A 15,359-nucleotide genomic window follows, 5' to 3' on the forward strand; every position below is an offset into this window, starting at 1 on the left:
TTTTTCCCAGAATGCCTTTGACACATAATAAAATATGTCATTATTTGATTCCTGCATTTTTTTTAAGACTATTTTTTTCATGAGAGACACATAGAGAGAGAGGCAGAAACACAGAGGGAGAAGCACGCTCCCTGCAGGAAGCCCGATGCAGGACTGGATCCCAGGACCCTGGGATCACGCCCTGAGCCAAAGGTAGACGCTCAACCCCTGGGCCACCCAGGGATCCCTGAAACCTGCAGGATTTTAAATTGAGCTATTCGAAATAATTCAACCAAGTCTATTTGAAATAGAAATGTGTATGATATATTAAGGAATATACCCCTAACGTTTTTATTACCTAATAGTAACTCTATTAGTAAAATGCTTATTTAGGAGACATTCAGTTGGTAAAGGATTCTTTAACACATTAATGAGATTGATTCATGATTCACATATCAACTTTTTATATGTAAATATGCATTTCTAATTTTTTCAGTTATTCAGCAAGTACTGAGCTAGGCAGAGAAACAAAGGTAAATAAAATACACATACCTCACAGTACTTGTTCTATGGAGTCTGTAGTCTAGTGGAGAAGAGTGATGGTAGTTAAATAATCACAAAAATCAATACAAAATTAACAGTGGTAAAAGCTACAAAGAAGCTGTACAGGGCACTGCAAGAACATCTAATAGGGGTTTCAGTTACTGAAGGAAACCGGGTCTGACATTATAATGCTGAATTATGACTTGAAGGATGAATAAGAGATATAATTAGTCAAAGGGTATGTTGGCATGTTGATTAAGGTATTTATAAATGACTGCTTTCTTAAGTAGCTATCCCTATAATCATATTTATACTATTATTATGTTTAGTAAACTATTCAAATATAGGAAAAATTTATCTTCTCAATTATGGTGACAGATTCTGAATTGGTGAGTACAAGTGAATAAAATATCAACGTAAGTATGGGCAAAGGATAGGAATTAAGTAGTTGAATTCACCTTTGATTTACTTTACCTCTGTAATGCTTGACTTTAATTCTCAAGCTTATTTGACACTTTGTAGGCTTTATTCAAATCAGAGCAATTCTGCAGTGAAATTAATTTCTAATTGTGGAGAATTAGAAAATATTCTAGGGAGCAGTGTCCTCAAATTAGAGAAAAATGACTGTACATAGGCTACTCCATTGAATCCTTCCTGAAAAGAGGTTTCAGTTTTTCTTGCAAATAAGTCATATTTGTGAATGAGAAAGGTTCCCAAAGATACATTCCCATCCAAGTACCTGGTTAGAAAATAAGAGATCACACTCTTTTGTACAATGACCTATTTCATCTGTCATTTTTGGATCCTGTAGAGTATGGGGATTTCTTGAATGTTCTTGAATGTTAGATGGAAAGTGACTGCATTGGGTTGAATAGTGTTTTCCCCTCAAAAATTCATGTCCTTCTCAGAATGTCAGAATATGACCTTATTTGGTGATACGGTCACTGCAGATGTAAGTAGTTCAGCTGAAGTCATGCCAGAGCCGAGCAGGCCCTTAATCCAGTATGTGTGTTGTCTTATAAGAAGAGAAGATGGAGATGCGGGGCAGAATGGCACATGGAGGTAAAGGCAGAGGTTAGAACGATTCATCCACAAGCCAGGGCACACCAGGGATTGCTGGCCCCCATTAGAAGCCAAGAGAGAAGCATGGAATAGATGCTCCCTCAGGCTTACGGGCGAGCCACCAACTTTGCTGACGCCTTGACTTCCGACCTCCAGACTGCAGAACCATGACACGATACACTCCCGTTGTTGGAAGGCACCCAGCGTGGGGTAATTTGTTACAGCAGCTCCAGGACCGGATACCATAATAGAAGAAAATCTGCACTATGCATGAAAAACATCCCTTCTTCAACAAACACAAAATTGGTTTAAAATGTGGTAGTGTGAAAATACAGGAGCTATTTTCTGTTTTAGGCTGTTAAACAATCATTCTTGCCTGCTTCTTAGTCTTTGCTGTGGGACACGTAATAAAATATATGAATGAGTTTTAAATGGTTAATGCTGGAAAATGCTTTTGTGAAATCCAAATAATACATACAGAATATAAACACTGATTGTTAAAAGAAATGCGCATTTCTTTTCTAATAAAGTATAATGAATACAAAACAAGCAATCGTTTTACATTTCTTATCTGCGGCTTTCTACCAATCACTTTAATAGAGCATCAGTACCATTGTGTAAGTTCTTAAGAAGTTTGAGTTCATTGCTTATTAAGAAATTAAATAATAACTGCACGCAATTTTTAGTTGATATCTCTATTTGGTGTATTCATTTTGTTTTAAATATTGTATATTAGTTACTATAGAATCTTTGGAGCTTCTAGGGTCTTTTGGAAGACATGAATGGTATCTATATATCTTTTATATTTCATGTAATATATAAAATTATAATTTATGCTCCAAGTCATTTATATTGAATTATTTATCATGTTACAACCAACAGTTTATAAGAGAATACAATATGCCTAAGTAGGTTTCTTTATATCTCTTATAATTTCCTTGCAAGCATTTGAAAATCATAATTTTTTTACTTTTTACAATTTTTTAAACATTGTATTTAAATTCAATTTGCCAGCATATAGTATAACACTCAGTGCTCATTCTGTGAAGTGCCCCCCTCAGTGCCCATCACCATGTCACCTTATCCTCCCCACCCGTCTCCCTTTCCACTACCCTGTGTTCCCAGGGTCAGGAGTCTCTCATGGTTTGTCTTCTTCTCTAATTTTTCCCACTCAGTTTCCCCCCTTCCCTTACGGTCCCTTTCACTATTATATTCCATGTATGTGTGAAACCATATAATTGTCTTTCTCCGATTGACTTACTTCACTCAGCATGATACCCTCCGGTTACAAAAGACTCCGCCCCAAGATTGCTAGAACTCATACAGCAATTCGGCAGCGTGGCAGGATACAAAATCAGTGCCCAGAAATCAGTGGCATTTCTATACACTAACAATGAGACTGAAGAAAGAGAAATTAAGGAGTCAATCCCATTTACAATTGCACCCAAAGCATAAGATAGCTAGGAATAAACCTAACCAAAGAGGTAAAGGATCTATACCCTAAAAACTATAGAACACTCCTAAAGAAATTGAGGAAGATGTAAAGAGATGGAAAAATATTCCATGCTCATGGATTGGAAGAATTAATATTGTGAAAATGTCCATGCTACCCAGGGCAACTTACACATTTAATGCAATCCCTCTCAAAATACCATGGACTTTCTTCAGAGAGTTGGAACAAATCATCTTAAAATTTGTGTGGAATCAGAAAAGGCCACAAATAACCAGGGGAATATTGAAAGAAAAAAAAAACATAGCTTGGGGCATCGCAATGCCAGATTTCAGGTTGTACTACAAAGCTGTGACCATCAAGACAGTGTGGTACTGGCACAAAAACAGACACATAGATACAGAAATTCTTTTTTTCTGATTTATGTTTTTAAATAAGTAGAAATGATGAATCTACACTGCAGATTTAAAATTTTTTTATTTCATTTCAAATCTCTCATTCAAAAAATATGAGATAGTTCTTAATGGAACTTTCAAAATGTACAACAAATAAGAAATTTGTATCCACACTTTTATTTCATTTATACACACACACACACACACACACACACACACACACATTCATTACATAGCATGTATTAAAAGTTGACTATTTTGGTGAGGAGAACTGGCTGGCTCAGTGGGAAGGGCATGCAGCTTGGGGCCATGAGTTTGAGCCCCATGTTGGGTGTAGAGATTACTTATATAAATAAGCTTTAAAAAAAAAAAAAGCTGACTATTGGGGCACCTGGGTGGCTCAGTAATTGAGCATCTGCCTTCAGCCCAGGGAGTGACTCCAGAGTCCTGGGATTGAGTCCCGCATCGGGCTCCCTGCATGGAACCTGCTTCTCCCCCTGCCTGTGTCTCTGCCTCTCTCTCTCTGTGTCTCTCATGAATAAATCAATAAAATCTTTAAAAGTAATAAAAATAAAAAGCTGACTATTAAGAATTTAAAATTTTTTTATTTTTGATTTTTTAAATTTATTTATGATAGTCACACACACACACACACAGAGAGAGAGAGAGAGGCAGAGACATAGGCAGAGGGAGAAGCAGGCTCCATGCACCGGGAGCCCGATGTGGGATTCGATCCCGGGTCTCCAGGATCGCGCCCTGGGCCAAAGGCAGGCGCCAAACCGCTGCGCCACCCAGGGATCCCTATTAAGAATTTAAAATCAATTCTCACTTCTCTCCTTTTTTATAGTTTTATACTATATTATCCATTAATAAATTTAATAAATTGAAGGTGACATTTTTTAACTTTTTCAATTTAAATATAGTTAACATGCAATGTTATATTAGTTTCATATTTGCAACGTAGTGATTCCACAATCCTACACATTACACTCTGCTCCCCATAGTAAGTGTAGTTAGTATCTGGCACCTTACAAAACTATTACAATATTATGGACTATATTCCCTACATTGTACTTTCCATTCTTGTGACTTATTTTATAACTAGTCTGTACCTTTTAATCCCCATTACCTATCTCACCCACCCTGTTAATCCTCTACCTTCCGGAAGTCACTCAGTTTGTTCCCTGTATTTATGATTCTGTTTCTGGGTTCATTGGTTTGCTTTGTTTCATTTTTGGTTGTTTGGGTTTTTGATTTTTAGATCCCACATCAAAGTGAAATTATATGTTATTTGTCTTTGTCTGACTTATTTCACTTAGCATAATACCCCCTAGCTCCAGTCATATTGTCACAAATGACAAGATTTCATTCTTTTTTTTTTATTTCATTCTTTTTATGGCTGAGTGATAGTCCATTTTATGCATATACCACATCTTTATCCATCATCTATTGGTGGACACTTGGGTCGCTTCCATAACTTGGCTGTTGTAAATAATGCAGTAAGCATAGAGAACACATGTCTTTTTGAGTTCGTGTTTTCATTTTGGGGGGATAAATATACAGTGGTGGAATTACTGGGTTATGTGGCATTTCTATTTTAATTTTTGAGGAACCTCCAGACTGTTTTTACACCAACCAGCAGTGCCTGTGGGGTTTCTTTTCTCTGCATCCTCACCAACACTTGTTATTTCTGATCTTTTTGTTTTTTGTTTTTAATTTATTTATTCATGAGAGGCACAGAGAGAGGCAGAGACGCAGGCAGAGGGAGAAGCAGGCTCCATGCAGGGAGCCTGATGTGGGACTCGATCCCGGGTCTCTGGGGTCACACCCTGGGCTGAAGGCAGATGCTCAACTGCTGAACCAACCAGGTGCCCTCGCACCTTTTTTCTTTTCTTTTCTTTCTTTCTTTCTTTCTTTCTTTCTTTCTTTCTTTCTTTCTTTCTTTCTTTCTTTTTCTTTCTTTGCTTCTTTCTTTCTTCTTTCTTTCTTTCTTTCTTCTTTCTTTCTTTCTTTTTTCTTTCCTTCCTTCCTTCTTCCTTCCTTCCTTCCTTCCTTCATTCTTTCTGTTCTTTTTTTCTTCTTTCTTTTTTTTCATTTCTTCTTTCTTCTTCTTTCTTTCTTTCTTTCTTTCTTTCTTTCTTTCTTTTCTGGTCTTTTTGATACTAGACATTCTGACAGGTGTAAGGTAGTATCTCACTGTGATTTTGATTTCCATGTCCCTAAGCCTTAGTGATGCTGAGCATTTTTTCTTGTATATCTTCTTTGGAAAAAGGTATATTCAGGTCCTGTACCCATTTCTTAATTGAATTATTTGTTTTGGTGCTGAATTGTATAAGTTCTTTATATATTCAGGGCATTAATCTTTTTTGGTTATTCTTTTTTATTTTATTTTAAGTTCTTTATATATTTAGGGCATTAATCCTTTATTGGTTATTCTTTTTTATTTTATTTTAACTTTATAGTTTAGACTTACTTAGGGCCATTTGCACATGTTTATAGAATATTTGGTTTAACAGATGACAAGACGGCTCCTCCTCAGTGGGACCCTGGCCTAAACATATTTGCTTTACTCATAGCAAAAGGATGAAATTAAAAATAGAAGCTTTTGATTTGTTCTTGCTTTTAAACTCCCTTTCACTTTCTCTGTTCACATTATCTATGAATTTCTTATGCCAACTGAGGTGGCATTATGCTTCAAATCTACAGTAGACAAAGGAGTATGAGGCAATATTAACATGTCCTCTCATGAACTAAGCCCTACCTGTTAGATTCTTTGTAATGGATAAGAATTAACAAATTGCTTATGGTCACAATTGTGTAATTATTTTAATTGAGCTACTTTTCTTTTGAGTTCCTGTGATTGCTGTATTACTCTCATAGATTTGTGTGTGTAAGCAACATTCTATAATAGAAAGGAGTAAGCATTAAAGAATAAAAGGGCATTTTGTGAAGTGCCTCATAAATATAAATTTAGTGATAGAAATCTTGATCAGAGATATATTTTTTCTCAGAACCACAATGCCATATGTTCGATGTTGAATGAAGCATGGTTTGTAAAAATCAGCATCATATTCTAAAGAGGCTGGATTGTATAACAAGCATAACTATTTTTATATTATTTCCTCCAATTTCATCTGTTTAGAGCTACTATTTCCAACTAATGTTTGGTAACACACAGCATGATCTGCAGGAATACTAAGAGAAAGTTTAAATATAAATTATTTTTATAAGCCTGGTTACAGCATAAATTTCCCAAAACATTAAAAAGTTCGATAGAATTAATTACTTAAGATGCAATGGTGATAGTTCATAACATCTGTTATTTAGATGGACCTTAAAATTCTTCACAGACTTTTTGGCCTCTTACTGTTTTCTTATAGTCTACCAAAATTGTTGGACAATAAAGTAAATAAATATAATGCTCTGATAAGCAAAGAAGAAGGTTGTCTTTTTGGTAATGTCACATTTCCTTAAGCAATTGTTTACCTTAAATACTGAACAAGTTTTCTAACCATTAGCTCATGCCTTATTAAATATATCATTGCCCAGGCACTAAAATACGAAGGTGAAATCAAATGATAGAACATGCTCCGTTTCTCATTCTTGGATAATTGCTTCTGTCCGTTAAACTCCATCTTTATGCTTTGGCCAATATACTTGTCTGCCCTGCACAGAGTGGAATTTGCATTGTTAAACAATCAAATAGTAAAATTCCTTATTCCTTCACAAGGAAAATATTATCATCCAACTCTTACAGACGCTAACTTGAGGAGGAGCCTGTATAGAATTGTAAATTACACTTACTGGCTTTGGACTCAGAAAAACAAGTTTGAATTCCAGGTCTGCATATATTAGCTGAATACATGAACTTGGGCATACTCTTTAAATCTCTTGAGTCCTCATTTATTTCACTTTCAGATGAGAATAGTATTGGTACTTTCTCATCAGGTTGCTATGAATCAAATAGAAAATACTCAATAAATATTTATGAGCTAACTGAAAGTTATAATTACCAAAATGTAACTCACATTTCTGGACATCATGATTAAAGATATGCATGCTTTACTCTTGGTAATTTTAAGTTCAGCCTCTGCTGCTAGCAGTTGTGACTTGGGTTATAGTCAGCTTTGTTATTTGGAAACGTTATCCCCATTTATTATTTATTTAATACCCCCAGTGTTTGCAATATATTGACAGAGCATATAAAACGCAGTCATTGCTCTTATGGAGTTTCCATTTATAAGAAAATGCAATGGGAAAGAAAAAAAAAGTTGTTATTTTGCCTTCATTTAGGTTGGATGAAGTATCCTCCTACACTTCCATGTCAGTAAGTAGCCAACCTACGTGGTCCTTATATTAAGATTCTTCAAAATACATTTGGGGATGGGGCAAGGGGAAATGAGTACTTCATGAAGTAAGAGATAGAAGATTGCTATAGGAGTATAAAAAAGTTTCTTCTGCACTTTAAAGCCAATGAGAAGAACTAAAAGCGTGTGTTGCAGATGTTAAAGGGAAAATAACTAGTGGAAGGTAAGGGGACTGTTTACACTTAGAATGAGTTGATGACCTTTTTTATAGCACCATAGAAACAGATACTACAAAACTGAATCCATGTAGTTCCCACCTCCTTATCTTTATTTCAAGCATCTATAAATCTTGTCCTTTATCTCTCTTTTGTACTCCTATATCTCAGTGGAGAGATTAACTTTGCTCCTTTTCTGTTTTCTCTGGGACTTAGTTCAATTAATTTTGTTTGCCCCTCCAGTCTTTAATCTGTTCTCCGCTGGTATCTTTCCTATAGTCTACAAACATACTCAAAATTGCCCTACTCTAAAAGCAAAACAAGGAACAAAATCTCTCCTTGACTCTGTTTTCCTTACCAAAATACCACACACATCATTTTTTTTTCTTTCATAACTTGCCTTCTTAAAGTCTACACTACCTCCAACTCCTCACCTGTCTCTCAATTATCTAATGCAGCATATTGTCTATAGAAACTGTTCACTTAAGGATTACTGTTCGTCTCAATTTTTTTAATGTAACATTTCACAAATTTGCATGTTATCCTTAGCCCAGGAGCCATGCTAATCTCATCTATCATTTGAATTTCAGTGTATGTGCTGCTGAACTAAGCACAATGGTGACCTCTTAATTACCAGACCCAATATTTTTCCCTCTTGACTTACTTTGTCTCTACAGTGTTTGATAATATTGATCTATCTTTCCATAAAAACCTGTTCTCCATTGCAGTCTCTAAAACCACTACTTCTATAGCTTTATTTGTCTCACACTCTGATTCCTTCACTAGATTCTCTTCCTCTGTCCCATTAAGCCAGACCATATCTCATGTGATTTGTTCTCATGGTGTAGGTAGTCTGAATGAAGGACTACATTTAGCAAAGGCAGTACTATGAAATCACTCTGTGATCATTTCTGGAGCATTTCTGAGGGATGAGTGTCTTGCCAATATAACAACAATATATAACAGTGGAAGGAATAGAGATTGGAGTCTTTCTGGATGCTAAACTTGACATCAGATTAAAGTATATAGTAAGCAGGACTTCAGCTTTGGTATTGTCAGACAATAACTTGAACCAACTATCCTACTAAGAAACATTAGACAATTTAGAAAAAAAAAAAAAAACTTTGTTTTTGTATTAAATCAGATGCCTATTTGAAAACATTAGAAAGCTAGTAAGGTAGTAAAAAGTATTTGGGAGAAGAACCTAAAGAACTAGCATTTGTGATTGCCAGTTGCCAATTCCAGAAGAGGCAGCCAAAAAAGAGAACAGAACTTTTGACAATCTTACTGCAGAGTACAGGTGAACTCAAAGCCAACTGGATCTTGAAAGAACTGAAATTCAGTTTCAAATCATCTTAGTCCTTGAAACTGGATTAAATAGATTCTAGAGTCCCTAAGCTTGACCAAAGCAATTTTAAATACTCTCTTGGGGAAAAAAAAAATCTTGCACACAAATAATTTCTATAATTTTTCATGTTTATTATCAATTCCTGAACCAGAAAATAACCAGTCATGAAAAGACAAGGCATGGTTTTTAAGAGGGATAAAAATACAGATAATTTAAAAATATTCATGGTGTATGCAGAAAAATGCTATAAATATGTTCAAGGAAATAAAAAAAAAACTGAAAATATACAACTGAAAGATGTAGTTCTCAAACTTAAGAATTCAGTGGATTAATTAAAGAGCAAATTATGCCCAACTAAAGATAAATCATGAACTGGAAGATAGTTTAGAAGGAAATATCCAGAATAATGTATGGGGAGACAAAAGACAGAAAACATAAAAACTATAAGTGACATAGGAGTTATAATAAAGGTCTAGTTCATGTATAATTGGAACCCCAAAAGGAGAAAAGAAGACAAAAAAAGGAGAAGTCATTTGAAGAGAGAATGGCTGAGAATTTTTCCAAAACTGATGAAAGACATTAAGCTACAGATTCAATAGGCCTCAAAACTTCCTAAAACAGCATTTTAAAACCTGTTGGGAACCGGGATCAAAGGCAGCAGGCTTTCTCTAGGAATATGGTTCATGTGAGCTATTCTTGGAGAAGAACTATTTGATGATGAAATAAAGCAAACTAAGATATGAAAAACAAAAACAAAAAGTCAATAAGGGAGAGGTTTGGTGAAGGATACTGTGCTAAGCTTGGCTAAGCTTCCATGTATCCATGTCAATACAGATCTAAGAGTAAACAACCAGGGAATACGGCTACAGAACAGAATACAAGCTTAAGTCTTGAAAATGTAAAATTAACAGAACTTAACCAAAATTATGAGGTTAAGAGGTCAAAATATAGGGAAGTATAAGTGCACCAATTTCCTTATTTTTAGAGCAAGGAGTCAATACTGTTCAAAATTTGAAACAGTTTCTTTTAAAAACATTCCAACCTCAAAGGGCATCTGGGCAGCTCGGTCAGTTAAGCCTCTGATTTGGCTCCAATCATGATCTCAAGGTCCTGGGGTCAGGCTCCCTCTCCCTCTGCCCCTCCCCCTGCTTGTGCCTGTGCTTGCTCTCTCTCTCCCAAATAAAATCTTAAAAAAAAAATTCCAATCTTTTTGTATATTTCATAATTGTAATTAAGGGCTTCCTTAATTAGAGGAATTTCACGCTAATGAATGATGTTAGCAGCTGACCCCTGGTAGGGAAACACCGCTCTGAAAGCTTTGGATTGAGATGAGCAGATTCTGAGGCTAGGCCTGCTGCAACCACGGTGCTGCTAGAAGGAGCTTACCAGCATGTCTGTGAGGGAGAAGCCAGCTGTCTCTGACACCGTGACACCATAGAGCCCTTCGCTAGGCAGCCACCTCCGCCAGCTAGAGCAGGGCCAGTAGTGCTGCAGATAGGAATGACTGAACTATACACATACCAGTGACTTGTGAAGTCTTTCCACCATGAGCAGTTTTTTTGGAACTGTGCTAAGTAAGCCACAGGGACTGCTAGTAGGTACAGAATGGTCAGAGACCAGATAAACAATACTAGGGTCTGTACAAATCTCTACCTTTTTTCCACACAAATTTGCTTGTTGGAGCTTCTTTAAAAATAAACCTGAATTCCTTTAAAAAAAGGGGGGGGGGATGTTCTTTTGTAGTAAAAAAAAAAATCTAGATTCAGCAGTTCTTCACTCTAATTTCTTTTCAGTTAAATTCAAGTAAAATTAAATGTCTATTTTTATTTAAAAATAAGAGTGCCTGGCGGGTGCAGTCATTTGGGGAGCTGACTCTTGGTTTTGGCTCAGGTCATGATCTCAGGGTCCTCAGATCAGCCCCATGTTGGGTTCTGTGTTCTGCACAGAGTCTGCTTGGGATTCTCTTTCTCCTCTGTCCTTCCCCTTGTTCATGCTCTCTCTCTCTCTTTCCCTAAAATAAAGAAATCTAAAAAAAAAAAAAAAAGATACATCTGATGTGTCCTTTTTGTAAAAAAACTTTGCTGATCTAAGTGATATATGAAAGATATTCTTTGTTAATCATGTTAAATTCTAGGTGGAGGAATTTGGGTATTTATTCATTCTGTCTTAACAGAGCACAATGTGACTATAATAAGCACATATCTGCTTATAAAAACAATGTAGTTGTTATTATTTTTAAAGAGCACAGATTTTGGAATCTGACAGACCTGTGTATAAATCCTAGCGCTGATGCTAAGTAGCAGTGTAGCCTTAGAAATTTTATGTAATCTCTGAAATTCAGTTTTCTCATCTGAATGCCTATTATACCTTAATACTTTAATACCTTTTTTATAAGGAGATTGTATTAAACCTAAATAAGTATATATAGCACGTAATCCATTTATGGCCAAAGCAGTCAATATTTACCTTTTTATGTTCATTAGTTGAGTCCTGGCTGTTTTTCTAGTTTGTCATATAAGCTAAAGCAAACCAATTCATCTCTTTGCTTACTTACTTGCAAAATGATGGAATTTCTATGAGACATTCCAGCATACCCTCCATCTCTTCTAGAGCTGACTCTCCTTTACATGGCTACTTTGCAAGCTGTCATGTTATTCCATGACCACCTCCCCTTCCCAAACCTCTTGCTCTGTTCTTGTCACAATTAATTGGTCCAGAGGAGGACTCTGATGCAAACTAGATTAATCCTGGCTACAAGGGACTGATCTAATCTAGAGAAATAATGCATTCTTTTCTTAAAATTATTTGATTTAATGTGAAAAACAAATCTCTTGGTTTCTCTTCAATATCTGAAAGATGTAAAACTGAAGAACTCTTAGGAGCACACGTTCCCATCATGTAAAAAAAGAGTTACTAAATTGCAGACAGATAATAAAAAGATAGGAACTGGAGCGCTACCTCTGGGAACATTCCCATACCAGATCTCAGTTGTTCTGGAAGCCCACCTTCATCCATGCCCTTTCCATGATTTGGTTGTATCATGGAAATGATACTTTTCCACTACTTTTTTTTTTCATGTTTTAGTTTAAAATAATCTGTACACCTATCATGGGGCTTGAACCCACAACCCTAGGATCAAGAGTCACATGCTCCAATGTGTGACCCATTCTTGGATTCTATAAGCTGTTATATTCCTTCCCTTCTCTTCCCTATCACTTTTTTTAAAAAATGAAATCAATTTAGATCGAATTTACCATTAAAGCAATACAAATTTAGAATAAATGACTTTTAAGTATCATTTCACCTAAATGTTTAATAATTCCTTAAAATATGTTCTTTAATTTTCCTTGTTTACTGATCTTAATAAACATTTATGAATTATTTTACATGCACTATAATACCATACATATCTAGTTTCTAAGTAATAAAATAAGCTCCTCAAACTTATCAAAGTAGAGATCACATGTCTTTGTCATTAGTCTTTCTAACTAGATTTGAATATATCCATCTAAGAGGGACTATCCAACCCACGGAACTTTCATTTCCTGCACAGTGCTGATATGGTAAGGGAAAAAAAGTCCTTTTTCTGGATTTACACATATTCTTTATGATTCTTCTTTTCTCTTTTTAATGGTACCATATCTACGTCTGTATCTATAAAATTATTTTCACACAAAAACCCCTTTGGTTACGAAGAAAACCATGTTTTTAGAGCCAGCCAGATGGTTTTCCCATTTCCTGTTATGTATACACATATATTTTTCATGGTGTGGAAGGGTCACGGGGAAGAAGAAAAAACCTATAATGAACGTTGAACCTATCTAGTTATTCTAGAATCTATCATTGTTCCTTTGAAGAAATTCAACATTTGCCTTACAACCAGAGAATAAACATCAGCTGCTAGAGAAAGCTATTGAATTTCAAAATCCCTTTGAAATGTCACATTAACCTGTTTAACTTTCAGTCAGTTCTTTAAAATATCAAACATTTCCTGATGACTCCCAGATCTAAGACTGCTTATATTTCTCTAACTTAAAAGTTTGTTTCCTTCACTTGCAAACCAACTGTGGTGAATGAATCAGCACTGTTTAGGCCTGGAAAAGTGGATCACAGCTATAATCTGTGTGAGTCCTTCTACAGGTTAGTTCAATTTGTGAATGTTGAACAAGGTCAAATCCTGAATTTGGTTGATTTGGCTAAAACTACATAATTCTAGCCTTCTATTAAATTTTAATCTTTAAAGCTGTATTTGTTTCATAGATCACCTTTTATTCTGAGATGTGTAGAAGTCAGGCAACAACCTTTAATTGATTATTTTACTTAACATCTATTGAACATCCACTTGTTAGGTGCTGAGGATAAAAGATTTAAAAAAAAAAAGTTGTGCCCCTTGTTCTTAAAGAGCCACATTGTAAACTGAGACATAGACATGTAAATTCTGAGGGGTTAGAATATAAGGGGTTAAATTCTGTAGTTGAGATTAAAATATTGAGAACACAAAAGAATGAATAAGTAAATGAAATTTTCTTCTTTCAAGCAGAATTGGATTTATAGCGAAGATTTAGTGTGAGCACTACAGGAATTTTGTGCTGAATCATCAATAGCTTAGTGTCCTGGGACATATCAACACTAGGTGCCTTTCCTTTTAATGCCGTTGATAGTCTTGATGTCTTCGCCTTATTGTTGGTTATCTTGTTCACTGAGCCCCATGAACTTTCATTTTCATGATGCGTGTATATAGGTGTCCGCAATGTTAAGAAGGCTCATAGGCATAGACATGGATGACTACCTGACAAGAATGATAAGATACCCCTTCTGAATGAGCCATTTCATCCTAAAATTTAGATTCTTGTTGTTGTTGTTAAGTGAAGTGCAGTTGACACACAACATTACAGTAGTTTCAGGTGTACATCATAGTGGATGACTCAACAGCTCTCTACTACGCTGTGCTCACCACAAGTGTAGGGGCGTCTGTCACCACACCACTATTACAGTACCATTGACTGTATTCCCTATGCTGTACCTTTCATCCCCATGAATTATTCCTTAACTGGAATCCTGCACCTCCCACTCCCTTTCACCCATTTTGCCCCTCCCCCACCCCACCCTCACTTCTCTGGCAACCACAAGTTTGTTCTCTGTATTTGAGTCTGTTTCTGCTTTTTGTTTGTTCATTTGTCTTGTTTTTTAGATTCAATATATAAGTAAAATTATATGGTATTTGTCTTCTCTGTCTTGACTTATTTCATTTATAATACTCGCTAGCTCCATCCCTGTTGTTGCAAATGACAAGATCTCATTCTTTTTTTATGGTAGAGTTATATTCCATTGTGTATATATACCACATCTTCTTTATTAGTGGACACTTAGTTACTTCCTTATCTGGGCTATTATGAATAATACTGCAGTTAACATACGATGCATATATCTTTTTGAATGAGTGTCTTCATTTTTGGGGGGTATATACCCAGTAGTGGAATTAATGGATCGTATGGTATTTCTATTTTTAATTTTCTGAGGAATCTCCAAACTCTTTTTCATAGTAGCTGCACCAATTTACATTCCACCCATAGTGCATAAGGCTTCCTTTTTCTCCACATCCTTGCCAATACTTGTTATTTCTTGTGTGTGTGTGTGTGTGTGTGTGTGTGTGTGTGTGTGTTTATCCTAACCATTCTGACAGAGATACCTCATTTTGGTTTTGATTTGCAATTCCATGATGATGAGTGATATTGAGTATCTTTTCATGTGCCTGGTAGCCATCTCTGTATCTTCTTTGGAAAAATGTCTATTAATAATATCTAGGAATAAGCCTAACCAAGGAGGTGAAAGACCTGTACCTGTACTCTGAAAATGATTAAACATTAATGAAAGAAATTGAAGACAACACAAATGGAAAGATATTCCATTCTCATGGATTGGAAGAGCCAATATTGTTAAAATATTCATAGTACCCAAAGCAATCTATAGATTCAGTGCAACCCCTATCAAAATACCATAGTATTATTCACAAATAATCCTAGCATTTTTATGGAACCCCAAATGATCCTGCCATCTTCT

The 15,359-nt window shown here is 35.6% G+C and overlaps 1 protein-coding gene, 1 long non-coding RNA gene and 1 other non-coding gene across 4 annotated transcripts in view; 1 reads left to right on the forward strand and 2 right to left on the reverse strand.

Annotated features, from left to right (window-relative positions):
- Positions 1-15,359, forward strand: part of METTL15 (methyltransferase like 15) — a 238,330-nt gene that overhangs the window by 178,587 nt on the left and 44,384 nt on the right. The gene's annotated exons all lie outside the window — the stretch shown is intronic.
- The window catches only part of LOC119865039, a 90,369-nt gene that overhangs the window by 31,708 nt on the left and 43,302 nt on the right, over positions 1-15,359 (reverse strand). The window lies entirely within an intron of this gene.
- Positions 8,460-8,565, reverse strand: LOC119865096. Its single transcript, XR_005375956.1, has one exon. It is a non-coding gene; the product is annotated as a U6 spliceosomal RNA (small nuclear RNA).

This window comes from Canis lupus, chromosome 21 (genome assembly GCF_011100685.1).
Source record: "Canis lupus familiaris isolate Mischka breed German Shepherd chromosome 21, alternate assembly UU_Cfam_GSD_1.0, whole genome shotgun sequence".
NCBI lineage: Eukaryota > Metazoa > Chordata > Mammalia > Carnivora > Canidae > Canis > Canis lupus.